The sequence below is a fragment of the Anastrepha ludens genome, chromosome 3 (genome assembly GCF_028408465.1).
Source record: "Anastrepha ludens isolate Willacy chromosome 3, idAnaLude1.1, whole genome shotgun sequence".
Lineage (NCBI taxonomy): Eukaryota > Metazoa > Arthropoda > Insecta > Diptera > Tephritidae > Anastrepha > Anastrepha ludens.
The window spans coordinates 58229460-58245885 of record NC_071499.1 but is presented as its reverse complement, the minus strand read 5'-3'; positions in this window follow the sequence as shown (position 1 = coordinate 58245885).

Sequence of the window (16426 nt, the reverse complement as noted above, 5' to 3'; positions counted from 1 at the left end):
GAAAAACTGCAGTATTTTTTGCTGTAATTTAAAGTTGAGAAATATTTATCAAAATAAAAACATACAACTCATTTAAACTTAAAGACAATGATATTAAGCGTATCACAAAAAATAATAGAGTAATTAAAATTAAATGAATTAACACAGTATTTTTGCGTAGAACTGCTTATCGCGTGGGTGGCCTTCAGCCGCGCTTCAAAAAAATAACCCTCATCAGTCCAACTCCGGCTACGCAATCCACAGTATTTTTGCGTAAAACTCCTTTCCGTGTTAAAGCCATTGAACCCAAAATTAAAACGTCATATGCGTGTATGTAGTAAGGAGGCACAATAACCCCGACCCCCATGATTAACACTAAACTCAAGAACTTATTTTTTGTTTTCATTTGCTGGCATCCGGCAACACCATACTGTTGGCATTCCAATCTTCTTCTTATTCGCGCTTAAAATTGGAATGTGATTGCATAGGCAAATGAATTTGCATTTAATTTTAATAGATATAATTAGAATATTAGCATAAAAATCGGTAAAAATACGCGTGTGAGTGTATATTTGGTGAATTTTAGTGAAATGTTAAAAAATATAGAGTGTAATGGGGCAAATTATAGTGAAGTTCCCGAGGGCATTTTGAATGTAAATAATTAAAAAAATATTATTTCCCGAATAATTTAAAGTTATAAAGAGTGTTCCTTAACACTTCACTAACATCTCCACCAAGTTTCATTACAAAAAACATTATAGTTTGCCAGAAATTCCAAAATATACATTGTTCTAAATTCCAGCCTAATTGCATTTTTATTTTTGGAAGGATTAATAGCGACGGAAATTTATGAACGAATCTTGAAAGCGTATACGGACTTTCGCCATCAATTAGTACAGCAGAAAGATGGGTTGCTGAATTTAAACTTGGTCGTACAAGGCTTGCAGACGATTTACGTCAAGGATGCCCAAAAACAGCAACAGCTCCAGAAATCGTAAAAAAAAAATACAAAGTATCCTATTGGAAAATCGTCGAGTGACTGAAAGAGGTTTAGTAGAAGGCCTAAGCATCTCAGTGAGCAGTGTAAGCAGTATTTTCACAGAAGTATTGGGTTTCAGAAAGCTGTATGTACAATGGGTACCGCATTCGCTAACAATGAAACAAAAACACATTCGAATGCGATTTTCTCAGCAGCATTTAGACTGTTTTCGAATGGATGAAGTGGATTTTGTGCGGCAATCCATCGCTATGCATGATACTTGTGTCTATCACTATGCTCCTAAATCAAAACAGGAGGCTAAAGAGCGGTCTGAACCTGGTTCTTTGGTTCCGAAACGAGTTCGTGTCCGGAAATCAGCCAAGAAGTTGTTAACATCACTTTTTTGGAATGCGCAAGGAGTTTTGCTTTATGGATTTTAGATCAACTGAAGGAAAAAATTTGTTGACCCACTTTACAAATAAAAAAAAATCTTGTTCATCAGGCCAATGCACCGTGTCACAAGAGCATTTTCACAATGCTTAAAATCCATGAATTCAAGTTTGAATTTTTGGAGCATCCACAAATTCATTAGGGTAGGAGCCTGCCGAATTCCATCTGTTTTCAGATCCATAAAATTTCATGCGTGGAAATCGTTTATCATCAAATGATGAGGTCATAACAGCTGTGAAAGCGTATTTTACAGCCCTTAAAGATTCTCACTTCAAGGATGGAATTCATAAATAGGAATCTCGTTGGAACAAGTGTTTTGATGTACAGGGGGACTATACAGAATAATAAAGTGCATTTTAAACTATAAAAATTTGTTTTTCTTATCGAGCCGCAAAACTTATTCAAAAACCTATATATGTATATATATATATATAATTGGCGCGTGCACCCTTTTTGGGTGTTTGGCCGAGCTCTTCCTCCTATTTGTGGCACTCGTCTTGATGTTGTTCCGCAAATGGAGGGACCTACAGTTTCAAGTCGACCCCGAGCGACAGATATTTTTATGAGGAGCTCTTTCATGGCAGAAATACACTCGGAGGTTTGCCATTGCCTGCCGAGGGGCGACCGCTATGAGAAAAAACGTTTGCTTCATTTTGGAGTTTCACCGAGATTCGAACCTACGTTCTCTCTATAAATTCCGAATGGTAGTCACGCACCAAACCATTCGGCTACGGCGGCCGTACGTTGATCAACCTAGTATATAGCATTTTCCCAACAGAGGTGTTATTTTGATATTCAAAGAAAAATGCTATTTTTAAATTTAAATGATCGGATGTTCACTTCATTATAAAGAGGAAGGTATGCCGTTAATAATGGAAAATAACATAAGGCAAGTGACCACCACGACCACGCTTACAGGACAACATCCTTTTCATGAAATTTTCCATAACCGAATTGCAAAGTGGCTGCCCTATGTCCTCGATAGCCTCGCGAATTCCATCTTTGAGGTCTTGAATCGACCCTGGGCTTTTGGCGTGGTATCAAAGAAAAAAGTCACAAGGTGTTAAATCACAAGATATCGGTGGCCAATTGTGATCACCTCTTCGAGAAACTTTTCCCGTAAAAGTTTCGTTGCTAGTGTGGCAAGTAGCGCCATCTTGTTGAAAATAAACGTTGTTCAGATCAATGCCATCCAATTCCGGCCATAAAAAATCGCTAATCATCTCTCGATAGCGCAATCGATTCACCAATAACACCTGTTATTGAAAACCAGTTACATAAAATACTCATACTATAGTGGGAACCTAATGAAGATCCAGCGGCTACGTTGGCTGGGTCATGTCGTCCGAATGGATACAAAAGCTCCGGCTTTGAAAGTATTCGATGCGGTACCAGCTGGTGGTAGCAGAGGAAGAGGAAGGCCTCCTGTGCATTTGAAAGATCTGGTGGAGAAGGACTTGGCTTCACTTGGTGTGTCCAATTGGGCCCGGTTAGCACGAGAAAGAAACGACTGGCGCGCTTTGTTAAACTCGGCCAAAATCGCGTAAACGGTTATCGCGCCAATTAAGAAGAAGAGAATGAAATGGCCCACAAAAAGCGCACTTTTGCCAATGCTTACTAGAAATTGGCTTCGCCTGTTTATGGTTTTCCTACAGGGCTATCAATATATGTATGAGCGCAGATATTTAAATATACACCATTGGGTGAGGTTAGTTTTATGTTAGCCGCCTGCTGTCCGTACTCTGTATTTATGCTTTGTGCGGGCCATTGTTGCTGTGTGCTTGCTGTTGTCATTGTTTGATTGTTTGTTTATGTTTTCGTAGCTGCCATCGTCTCATCATCAGTGTAATCATGCAAAGCTCTTAGACCCAAATGGTTAGTAGTTTAAATTAATTTCGGTGCGTTTTTGAACTGCGCCCTTTTCCACATAATTTAATCACAATTTTTTTTTGTTATAATATGCCATGTGCATACATTTGTACGTACATATTTTTCGTTGTTTATTTTTACACCATTCTGTCTGGTTTCATTCATCATGGGTATGATGTTCGTACTTGAAATTATTTTAATACAAATTGAGGTAATGATTTAGTGCTTTTAAATAATAGCTGTACCATTGCGAAACATTTGGCTAAATGTTGGCTGAGGTCTGTGCTGGCCAATCGATTCACTTGCTGCTTCAGCGCCAATGCAAATGCCAAAAACAACAATAAATAAAAGTTGTCTAAATTTATTCAACCATTGGTTTGTGTTCTTTTATTTTGATAAAATGGAATTGTAATATTTTTATTTGATTTCTATTCTCACAGTCGAGGTTGATTTCGCTTCGGAAAACGTACCCACATTTTTTAGACGCCTCTTTTTTTAATTATCTGCACAATTTGTTTGCTTTGGCAATGGTAACATTTGAAATATACATACATATGCACTAGAGATGTGCGTTTTTTCGGATTTTTGCGATTCCGATATTTCGGGATTAACATCGAGATCTCGAAATTAGTCCCGTAATTTAGTTAGGCATTATTTTGCAACTACTCAGGTCGATAAAATTGCATCTATATCATTTGAGAAGCTCTGCAACCAAATAAATAAATAATAAGCAATTGTGTTTTAAATACAATTTTTCATTTAAAATGAAAATGATTTCATTAGTAACAAAACCAAAGACGGTAGCCAAATTTAAATTAAAAAAAATGGATTTTTCTACCTCCCTTTCAAATGCTTGCTAAGATATCACAAACCCTGAAAGTTATGGGTTTGTAAGCAAATTGCCCCAGTATATTGGAGACTTAAGGCCCAGATTCCCAGTATTGGCATCCCTAATATATAAGTACATATGTATGAAAATACACGCACCCTAAAGAGGAAACTAAATAATTAAAATGTTCATACAGTTCTATTGGTGAATCGTAATTAGATGTAATGCAGAACACATGTCCAAAACATTTTGCCACTGCTGGGTGTTTTGTGGGTTGGAGTGGAATCTTTTTGGAAGATCCAACGCTCTCCATTGAAGAGAGTACTGCTCAACTGCTTCATCACACCTCTTAACACATCCTCTTGGTACACTTTTGTCCCGGCCTTAACCCCCTTTTCGCATAAATGAGGAGATGTAAAGCTTCAACAAGACACGCCCCATCAAACCATTACGGAGGCTGGATAGTGGCCACTCTGAACACTTGGAACAACATTTTTATGCGTGTTTAGAAGTTTTAGCACCGTTTTTATTGTTTTGATTATTCAAAACTTTTTCAACAGTGAACATTTTCTCATCATGAAAGTAATATTTTCATGGCCTTTGACCGCGTGCCACCAAAGAAACTGCTTGCATCTGCCTAGTCTAATTGTCTTCAAGCGCGTTGCCAAAAGATGGGCAGTTAAGCGACGGAAGGCTTTCATGTGGAGATCATCTCCAATTGGTCTTAACATAGATCTAGTCGATACATTCATTTCCGTGGGCATGCTTTTCTCTTCTCTAAGGAGATTTCTGCGAATTCTTTCTCAAACGGCTTTTGTAGCTGCACTGGTTCGAACCACGCGAGGACGACCACTTCTTTTTCTGTCACTTCGGACTTTGGGAAAACAAATATTCATGAAATATTAAGTTTTTTTCGTAAATCTCACTTTCACTTCTACCCCACTTTTGTAATGCAATCACTGCAATGCGATTTTCCTTAGCTGCCACTCGATTGATAACAAGTGAAAGTTGCCACAAAACTCAGTATAATTTAAGAGTAGACAATGCATACGAACAAAAGCAAAAATAACGGAACTTTTTTCTACGAATTTGTTCTCGCCGTATGCATTGTAAAATTTGTCATAGAATTTATGGCAAGACTATGATATTGTTTCCAAAAATCAATATTTAGTATGCATAGCGGCTGTAGCCTTTAACTTTAAAAGCTCTTCGTAAAAAACATCTACCTTTCCGGGGTGGCTTAAAACTGTACGTACCTCACTTTGTGGAACAACATCAAGACACACGCCAACAAATAGGAGGAGAAGCTTGGCCAAACACCCAACAGAATATAAAAGCATGCACCTTAAGTGATCTTTAAACCGGTTTCTTTTTAAAAATTCCAAAAAATTATTATCGGTATGGGCTTATTCCATCATTTATACAACATGATTTCATTCATGTGGTCGCCTCGACTGTCTGTCCTGTTAAACCAGTTTTCCAAGAGCGTAAGGACCTCAACTGTTGAATTTTTCTCATAACATTGATTGTTCAGGACACCTCCTAAAAAAGCCTAACAGCATCAAATCGCAGCTCCGAGGTGGCTGATTGCACGACTAGCGAACTTGGCGCGACTGCAGTAAGCAAAGACCGTTCAAGTCCATAAATTTCCGGCCTCAAAAATCGTTTATCATGCCACTGTAGCGGTCACTGTTGATCGAAGTGGGTTTCCAGGGGCATTTTCAAAGAAAAGTGGGCGCATAATGCCACCGTTACAAGATCTACACCAAACTGTCACTCTCTGAGGGGTATTACCATATCGGCGAACACATGGGAGTTTTCCGAACCCACATGCGGCAGTCTTACTTATTTACAATGCAGCCGAAATGAAAATGCACATCGTTAGAAAAGATAATTTTTCGAGGAAAAAATGCAGTTACTCGTAAATGTTTAGAGATCGACATAATTTAATTCGACACTTTAATTTGCTTTCACAGACACCCGAACAATAATACCCTATAATTTATTACTAAAAAGAAATTAAGTATTGTATTTTTATAGGTGCCTTGAAATATATTAAAAAAGAAATTACAAATTAAAAGAAAAGTATTTTTCTGATATAATTTTTTGGAGATTAGGGAAAGGAAATAAAATAAGGAAACTAAATAGCATTCATCTGAAATAAAATAAAAAGAAATATAAAAATGGGTGTATAAGTTTTTTGGCCATAAAACAAATTTAGGGCTTAGCATCAAGGCAAACTTTTGTGTGTCTTGGACCATCCCAATATACATATATAACAGGTGGCGCTAAAGTAATTCTCCTATGCTATAAATTTTGCGATTGGCCCCTAATGTCAGCTCTGTTTTGACATTTCTGTAGTAAGCACATGCGAAATACATGTTAATAAACAATGTTATGCTACACTGCTCCAGAACGCGGAATATTGCTGATTATTTATTTGACCAATAATCGGTCGGTGACTTTCACAGATTTCCTCGCCGTCCAACGCTTACTGGTGAAACACTGCGACGTTTAGCCGCTCGCCTCGAAGAGACTGGCACAACACGAGATGCTGCCAGGCGTGGCAGACCCCGGAGTAGCCGTTCTGCAGAGAATATTGCTGCTGTAGCCGAGGATGTCATGGTAGCGCAATCGCCATCGACCAGACGACGTGCCACGCAAATGGGTATCAGTCGACGGTCTTTACAGCGAATTTTGGTACAGGATTTGAAGATGTTTCCGTACAAAGTGCAGACGGCGCATCAGCTGTTAGCTGCTGAACGCCAATCGCGTCCAACATGCGCTCAAGCCATCGTTAATCACCACCAAGAGGAAGATGATTTTTCATCAAAAATAATCATGAGTGATGAGACCCATTTCCATCTTAGCGGGTACGTAAATAAGCAAAATTTACGCTTCTGGGACACTGAAAATCCGCGTGTAACCCACGAAGAGCCATTACACCCGCTCAAAGTCACTGTTTGGTGTGCTGTTTTCGCTGGAGAAGTCATCGGACCTTTTTTCTTCAAAGACTTCGCGGGCCAAACCGTTACTGTGAATGGTGAGCGCTACAACGAGTACTTTTTGCCGCAACTTGATGAATTGGGATTGGAAAACATGTGGTTCCAACAGGACGGTGCAACGGCACACACTGCACGTGCCACATCCGATATGCTGAAGGATGCAGTTCCCGGGCGCCTAATTTCCCGTTTTGGCGATTTGCACTGGCCAGCAAGATCGCCTGATTTGACCGCTCCAGACTTCTTTTTGTGGGGCTTTTTGAAGTCGCGGGTGTATGTCAACAAGCCTCAGACTCTTGCAGCTCTTAAAGACAATATCCGTCAAGAATGTGAGGACCTATCGCCGGAAGTTTTGGCCAAAGTGATGGAAAATGCCATAAAAAGGGCTCAAATGGCAATCAACTGTGGCGGCGGCCATTTACATGACATCATATTCTCGACTTGATGTAAAAAAATTAAAAGACCAAATAAAAATAATCCACAAGAAAAATCACAGTTTTTCATTTTTTTTTTTTAATTACAGCCAAAAAACATAGCAAGGTTACTTTTGCGCCACCTTGTACATATTAGGGTTACCATGATGTTGTTGGATTTTACTGATAACGTTTAGATGGGCGTTTAACATCTAAGCAGCAAATAAATCATGCTGCCATAAGAGTTGCCAATGTAAGCAGCGTGTTAAGTAAGCTCATAGCAAACCTTGGAGGTCGACGAACTCTCTTCTTCTAGTTGGTTCCGAAATGTGGACAGATTTGGTAAGAGTGAAATTTCGGTGAAAAACTTTACAATTTATGCAACGCACCTACGCACTTAAAGTAGCTTCTTCTTCACACAGAACAGTAACAGAAGCAGCAGTTTTAGTTATCAACGGAACCATTCCTATAGATCTTCTAGCAGAGGAGCGCAAACGGAGATGTGAGGCAAAAATCTCAGAAACTCCGGACCATACCTCTCCGACATTAGAATTCAAACGCTCATACTTTGGCAAACAAGATGGAACTCTGAACAGTATGGTAGATGGACAGCGAGACTAGTACGCGATCTAAAAAAGTGGGTAGAAAGAAAGTGAACTATTTATTACTTCACACAGTTTTTTCTGGTCACGGGTCCTGTCTCAAGTATTTGTGTCGAATGGAGAGGTAAACCTACTAATTGCATCTATGGAGATACTGAATCCGATGACGTGAAGCACGCCTTCCCCAAATGCGAGAGGTGGAACACAGAGAGAGCAGCTCTGCAACGACCTATTGATGTATTTACACCAGAAGAGAGATCGAGGAAATGATGATAGACGAAGAAAAATGTAAAGCCGTCGCAATTTTCTTTGGGGATATTATCCGAAAAATGAAGTGTGGAATGGAAATGCTGAAGAGCATTAAGCGTAGTTTTCCAAAACAGGCGACCATGGCGCAGAGTGAGTAGTTGAATGTGCCTTTCTTAGCACGCCGTATTGTACTTCTACCACGAAGCAATGCGGAAGGAGTTAAGAGAAAAATCCAAGAGAAGAGGAGGTATGTTTTTAGTGGAATCACCACACACGTATTAACGACGGTTACTATATGAGGCGAAGACATTTTTAACCCAGCCTCACCTAAGGTTAGTTTTAGAAATTGCCCTAAATAGTAAAAAATGTGAGTTCTTTTTTCTCAGTAAATCAGATTTTTAATTGAATTTTTTTTTTTGTTTGGAGTGGGTATCGATTTAACTTAATCTCAAAAATTATACAATATTTTGGTTTAATTTATCGTGAAATAAACAGATGGAATTGCACCGATTTAACTTACTACAAAATCTGCATTTTTCCATATTTCCCAAATAAGACCAAAAGTAATAGCGCATTTTCAAATTTTTGTTTGTTTTATCATGTACAACTTAACCTGCCATTGAGGTCATTTAATTAAAAAGCACATCCAAAAAGTCACACCCTAATCCACATAACACCCAACGCAATGAAGTCCTTGATTTCAATTTCCATATCATTTCATATACCTGAATGATTTTCTCTAATATTTTAATTAATACTTTATTAAATGGTTTCCGTATAGACGTGGAAATAATTAAATACATCCATTATGACAACTAGTTTTATTAATTTAGGAAGCAACTGCCATGAATACGTAACACAATGCATATGTAAATTAAATTACGTTTGATAATAATACTAATTGGCAAACTATTCAATTTTTTCTCTTTTCAAACACAAAAACTTGTTCGAATGACTAACACAAAATGACAAAAGCAAAAAAAAAATTAAGCGCGCAGGCTTTTTGTTACATCAAACAAACCTTAGCTCGGCCATAACATCATTTCGAACAGATTTATTTAAAAAAAGTCGCAAACAATCAAATTGATCTACCTACTCGTTTTGGGAAGTTGATAAAAAAGAGTCGCGCATCTATAAAAAGTATGGATTGTTTAATAAATGCCAAAGTTGCTAAATCTTAGGGGTATTCACACATGTTTCATTATATTTTAGTTGGCACTTGTTAATATTTTTTGTATTGAAAAATATGGGGCAAAATCAAAATTTCTTTCTTGCTGCCATGAGACAATGTGTGAAATACTATGAGTGGTTAACATTTGTATAAGGTGGCGCAAAGTTAAACACCCTATCGGAAACAATTTTATAAAAATTTATGCAAATGGCCTACATGGTACGCCAATCAAATAGGTTTTTTTGTTCAAGTTTATTAAAATACAAGGTGGTGCAAAATTAATGACCCCATTGGAAGATTTATTTGTTGTAATATTTGCAAATAGCATCGAGTGTCAATCATATTTGACACTTGTGAACTAAATAGCTGCAGTAGACAAACAGACAAGCAATGAAGCGCGTAAAGGTCAAAATAAAGATTTCCATCACTCGAAGTCAAATAAAATTGGATGATTAATTCTGCGCCACCTTGTATGCCTTTTTAGCTTTATGAAAATTCTGATTTGCAGAAAATTTTGAAGAACATTGAACAGTGCTAATTTCATAGAACATTTTTCACTTACTTCTAAAAGGATGATTGGAAGTGAAGATGATTTTATTTTTCATCATTTTTCGTTTCATTTGATACCCATATGTTTATAGATTTCTAAATGAGTCCTGGTTCCTAAGAAAAGCTTTGAAATCCGCTAATAAAAAAAACATTCTGACGTGCTAACGAAAAACTAAAAATGCAGACTTACTTTAACAAATCTCAAAACCATGGAGCAGACCCAAACTCTACAACTCCTGTAAAGAGGAGATCAAATCTCTTGGGAGTGCAGGTAACATTTCTCTGGCCTGGGTTCCAGGATATAAGAACATAGAAAGAAATGAAATTGCTAATGAGCTCGCCAGGGAGAATGAATTGGTCTCAGAGACCTCTTACCCGATCATCGGCATCCCCCTGACTGTTGTTAAAGGGCATTTGCACAACTTATTTCTCAGGAAAGCGCAGAAAATATGGAGCTCTATTTCTTCATGCGCTATTTCGAAACTCCTTTAGCCCCAACACAATAAACGGAGAACTTAGAAAGTTATGTGGCCTCCACGTTATTCAATTTTTAAACTCGTAGCTCTGTTTACTGGTCATTGAATGACGGTCACACAGGCGGAAAGCTAGATTTACCATTGCAGAAGCTGTGGGGACCTTTCAGAGAAGGAGACTATTGAGCACTTTCTTTGCAAATGGCCGGGATTGGCAGCTAAACTATTAAGGTCACTGGGTGATCCTTTCTTAGACAGCCTAGGGCAGTGCGTCAACCCAAACCCCATCAATCTTCTCCATTATATCAACAGCTCTGGCTGGCTGTAGATATCTGCCTTGAAGGACTCATATTGGTATCGCTCATAAAGCTCCGTTTTGCTTTAGTGCTACTTGGGGGTGTGAGAGTGGTACTTCAACAATTTCCCCTACCTACGTACCATAAAAAATCTCTCTCATATTGATTTTCTCTTGGGTGAGAAGTACCTTGCCGTGGTGAGAGGGTTTAAGAAGGGTCATTGAACTAAGGAGCTATGCCATTTCAGGTTCAACCATGTTAAATAAGTTCTTTGAGAGACTCCGAAAACTAAAACACAACCAAATTCCAAGTCAAGGTATACTTTGGCTCGTGCCAAGAGCTGACCGGTGCAACATGTACATCGCTAACTGAGCTTCCCTCTCGAATACCTGGCCGCCTGCGAGAGTAACTGTGGCCTTACCGCGGTATGAAGTGCTGCCATGGAGGACCCCTATATTTGCCCTTTGTAATCGTAGATTGTGGAACTGGACGGACCATCAGGCAAAGCAATCATAAGAACCGGATGATGTCATAGCACAAACAAAATCGGGTAACACTAAATTCACACCGCGCTGCGACACAATATGCTCTTTTGAAGAGGACACCCTGCTGACTTTTAGCCAAGATACGCCTTTGTTAGTAGACAGTAAGGGTAGTAACAGTAGCCAGTCATAGTACTCCTTTATCAAAGGAATAACAACAAAAAACTCAACCAAAAAGATTACAAAAGCCAGTAGACGGCACTCAGAAAGATAGCCAGGCCGCGAAAAAATCCAAGTCAGCGGACCTAATTGCGGTGTAAGCACATCCGTAAAACTAGTTAAGTTTGCTAGCGTTAACTTTTCGGTATTTAATAAGTATACAGAAATTGAATTATCATTTTACGAACCTGGGCATCTACTCCAATGGGACTTGCAGGTTCTGTAAAGAGGAAGATGAAACCGCCAAAACTGTGCTGGCAAGCCCCTGAGTAAACATATTTTACCAGAGGAGGAAATAAAACCCAATAAAATGAATACTAAAATTTATTGTGAAAATTGAGAAGTACTCTGAATCTATGAAGGGATCACAATAGATCTTTTACGTCGCGGTGCTAAGTCCCCTAAAAGAAAACATTATTATAAATACCCAATACTAGCAAAAAAATACTGAATGACGTATAATAAAGAAACAATTTCAGTGTAGATACACCTATTCTAAAACCATTATGAGAATTAGCCATACAAAAAAAATGTGTAAAAAATAAACCTGCTTGAATAATTGAACCAAAAATAATAACCAAGAACAATTAAAATAAGAAATAACATAAAAATTTGTGCTAGACATTCGGCGAAGGTGTTTGAATGATCTCAACACACTTGTCGTAGTTTCTATTGCCAAAAATAAAAGCCAGCCCATACATAAGCAGTCAAAAAGAAAATAAAATATTGGCCAAAAAGTAAAAGCTCAGTGGATCAACCAGCACTCAGCCAACGGCATGACATGACTCATAATTTTCAAATTTTAGCGAGATTTTGATGGAGTGCAGGCTGATGCGGCATTGCAGGTGTATTCGTATCGCATACAACTCTAAAAATAATAGAGAGCATTCAAATACCTCCAAACATATATATACATACGTACATTTATCAACATACACACACTTTAGTGCATATATAGAAAATATAAGTCAGTATATGCGCGCGTTTGTCAGTTTGGTGACTCAGCCACAGCAAGCGAAGTGGCGAGTTGAAGCGATTTAATGATTTGATTAACTCTGTACTAGTGCTGATGGTGGTAAAAGCTGTCCGGAGCTGCGGTTTTGAATGCAAAAAATCAAATTGACAATTAATTCGAAATGAATAGAAGATGGATGGCCAGCCAGTGATGCGATTTTGTGATCTATGGTTGCTTGTGTTTATGCCTGTTGATGTTGAACGAAGGGTGTGTGCATTGAACGAATTGGTGATTTCAATGGCTAACTGTTCAGCATTGGGGAATTGTTTTGTTGTCATGGAAACTATGTTAAAGTAATTTTTGTTACAAAGTTATTGATGGGGCGTATTTGGAAATTTGCCCATTCGGGCAGTGGATTGAGAAGACTATTCAGGTAATTAAAAATAGGGGATAAATTTAATATTCAATAAATACTTCTCATAAATTGTTGCTTCTAATGGTGTATATCAGCCATTCCTTGGTACACAATTTTTTCGGTGAAGCAAAGAAAAACAACTCTAACGAAGACTGTAACTAAACTGAGTTGTATACAGGATTGAGAGGTAATGCATTCGACACGGTCACTGCCTTTATACAGAGCTTGAGCAACGTCAGTTATTCAATAGTTACACCTCGTACTGTAGTTACCACTGAACTGACTTTCTTTAAATATAACTTTTTTTAATATAACTTTATTTGCTTCGAAGCAATAAATGCGTGATTCGATCAGCCCACAGTGACCTATTGACAAGTTTACTTGCTTCTTATTTAGTTTTTATAATTTAAAATTATATGAACGATATGATGCAACTTCACACTGCTTGTATCTGTAAAACAGCTCATGACATCAACGGCAAAATTGTTCTAATGACAGTTCAATATAATGTTTATAAGCCATCAAAGCATTTACGTCTCAGTTTTGTTGATTTTTTTTCTGTGATGGAATTCTTACGTAATAGTGTGATTGCGTTATATTTGGCTGGAAAATTACAACCAGCCATTGTTCGTGAGCTCAGTCACCTCAAAGTGAATAAAATGTTTCTGTATCGCATTATTAAACGTCACAATGATACTGGTAGAATTTCAACGCTATGGAGGTGGACCAAAAAAAACCGCAACAACACCAGAAATGGTTCGGAAAGTGAAGGCTCGACTTGAACGAAATCCGCGTCGAAGTGGAAGAAAAATGGCCAAAGAACTGAAAATATCGCAAGACAGCATTCGACGCATATTGAAAAATAAGCTCAAGGTCAAGGCTTAGAAGTTCCAAAGAGCACCCGATCTTTCACCCCAGCAAAAAAAAGTTCGGTGCGAAAGAGCAAAGGAGTTGTTGCTCTTGCACGAACGTGGCGAATTTCCTAGCATTGTGTTTTCTGATGAAAAAAATTTCCCAATTGAGCAGTTCATAAACACTCAAAACGATCGTGTTTACTTGACCGAACGCTCATACGAGAATTTGAGGTTAATGGTTTGAGCCGCAGTGACCGCTGATGGACGCTCTCCAATCGTTTTTATCGAGCCTGATGTCAAAGTGAATGCGACTTATTATCGGGAAAATGTTTTAGAAGCTGCTTTAGAGCCATGGACACGCAAACATTTCGGTCGTAGGCCATGGACGTTCCAACAGGACTCGGCACCGTCTCATAAAGCTCGTGTGAACCAAGAATGGTTAAAAAAACATGTTCCACACTTCATTTCGTCCACACAATGGCTTTCGAATTCGCCAGACGCAAATCTGACGGACTATTCCATCTGATCCATTTTGGAGAGCAAGGGGAGGACTAAAAAATATGCCAGTATGGATGCGCTGAAAAAAGCGATTATGCGAGAATGGGCCAAAATACCTCAAGATCACATTCGTGCAGAATGCAACTCATTTTTGGCCGTTTGAAGGCTATAGTCAAGGCAAAAGGTGATCAAAGGTTAAAATTGTAATCATTTTCGAACCATTTTGTCTTTGAAACCAATAAAAACTAATTTCACACAAAAAAGTTATGGTGTTTTGAATAGATAACCCTTCATATAGTTCACCCTGTAGATGCTTACTAGTTAAAAAATTCTTGATTGTGCTGCCAAGGTGGTGATGGTGGAGGTGTTGTCTGAGTGACATAGCCCAGACGAAATTAGCACAAAAGATTTTCCCAGCATTCTATGTTGTAGATCACCCAGACTGGGGCACTCACAAAGATAGTGAAATGGTGTTACCTTAGATTCTTCTTGATTGTGGCTTCTACATACTATATCATTGTACGACCGCCCCATCTTCCTGGCATGGTATCTCAAAGTCCAGTGTCCGATTATTGTTAACGTAATTTTGAATATGTGGCTTGTGGCTTTCTTAATAACTCGTCAGTTCTCGATTTGTTGAAATTGAGATCTTCCTATTTGTGGTGTGCGTCTTGATGTTGTTCCACAAATTTAGGGACTTACAGTTTTAAGTCGACTCCGAACAGCAATTGGATTTTTATGACGAGTATTTTCATGGCAGAAACACACCTCGATCTAAGTATGGAAAACGACTTTTCTACCTTTTCAGAGTATTTGTAAGCAATTTGAAAATTTTTGGGGAGTGGCGAATTTTCTCAGAGGTATATTACGAGTATATGCACTCATTAACATTTTTTGTTTTGGAGAAAAATATATTTTTCATACTTTTGATTTTGACAAATTACTGTTGACAGGTAAAATTCATAAGGTCTTTAATTTTCGGCGGCCGCCGTAGCCGAATGGGTTGGTGCGTGATTACCATTCGGAATTCACAGAGAGGTCGTTGGTTCGAATCTCGGTGAAGGCAAAATTAATAAAAACATTTTTCTGATAGCGGTCGCCCCTCGGCAGGCAATGGCAAACCTCCGAGTGTATTTCTGCCATGAAAAAGCTCCTCATAAAAATATCTGCCGTTCGGAGTCGGCTTGAAACTGTAGGTCCCTCCATTTGTGGAACAACATCAAGACGCACACCACAAATAGGAGGAGGAGCTCGGCCAAACACCTAACAGAAGTGTACACGCCAATTATTTATTTTTTTTTTTTTTTTATGTAATTTTGATAAATTTTTGCTCAAGTTCAGCACAACTATTCGGATCCTTTGTACAATAGCCATCCGCTATTAGCTAACGAAAAAGTAAATTATTGTAGAATATAAATATTATTTTGGCACATACCAACTGACGGCTATTATCAAAAAGTTTTCGCACATACGTAAATATGCATTTTCATTTTGTTGGCAGCAAATAAGTATTTAACTTAAAATATTAGCATATCCATGTTAAGAGAAACGCAAACACATACATAAAAAATATGATTGCAAAGAACGAAATTTTCCATCGAATAATGTTTGTCAGCTTCTTCATGGAGTAGTAACTCAAATACAACTTAATTATAATACACACACTCACATACATATGCACTCATATGCTTGTGACTTAACATTTGGCTATTTCTTTACTTACATTTTAATAGAACAACTCCATTGCCATGCTGTCCATGGTGATGATGATGATGGGCACTGCCGTCCAAAGCGGATTTCAACATTTGGAATGCCATCTCTTTACTGTTAGCCAACGCTTAGTTGTTTGGTTTTTTTTGAGTTTTAACATTACTTCGCCAGATTCACAAAATCTTTATTTAATCACTTCTTTTGTTTAACTGGTAAGTAGCTATATTTTTTATTTACTTAAATACACTTCACACCTGCACATTTGCTTACCTCCTATTGGGGTTTTCGGTACTTGTTAGTGCAGCACTGTTATTATATTTTTTTTTTATTCCGAGTAATATTTTTATACAAGAAGTATTATTTTATTATTTAATTTTAAGTTTGCTTATATTTTCTAGCATGTTTTAAGTGTTTAGATAGAGGGATTTATTC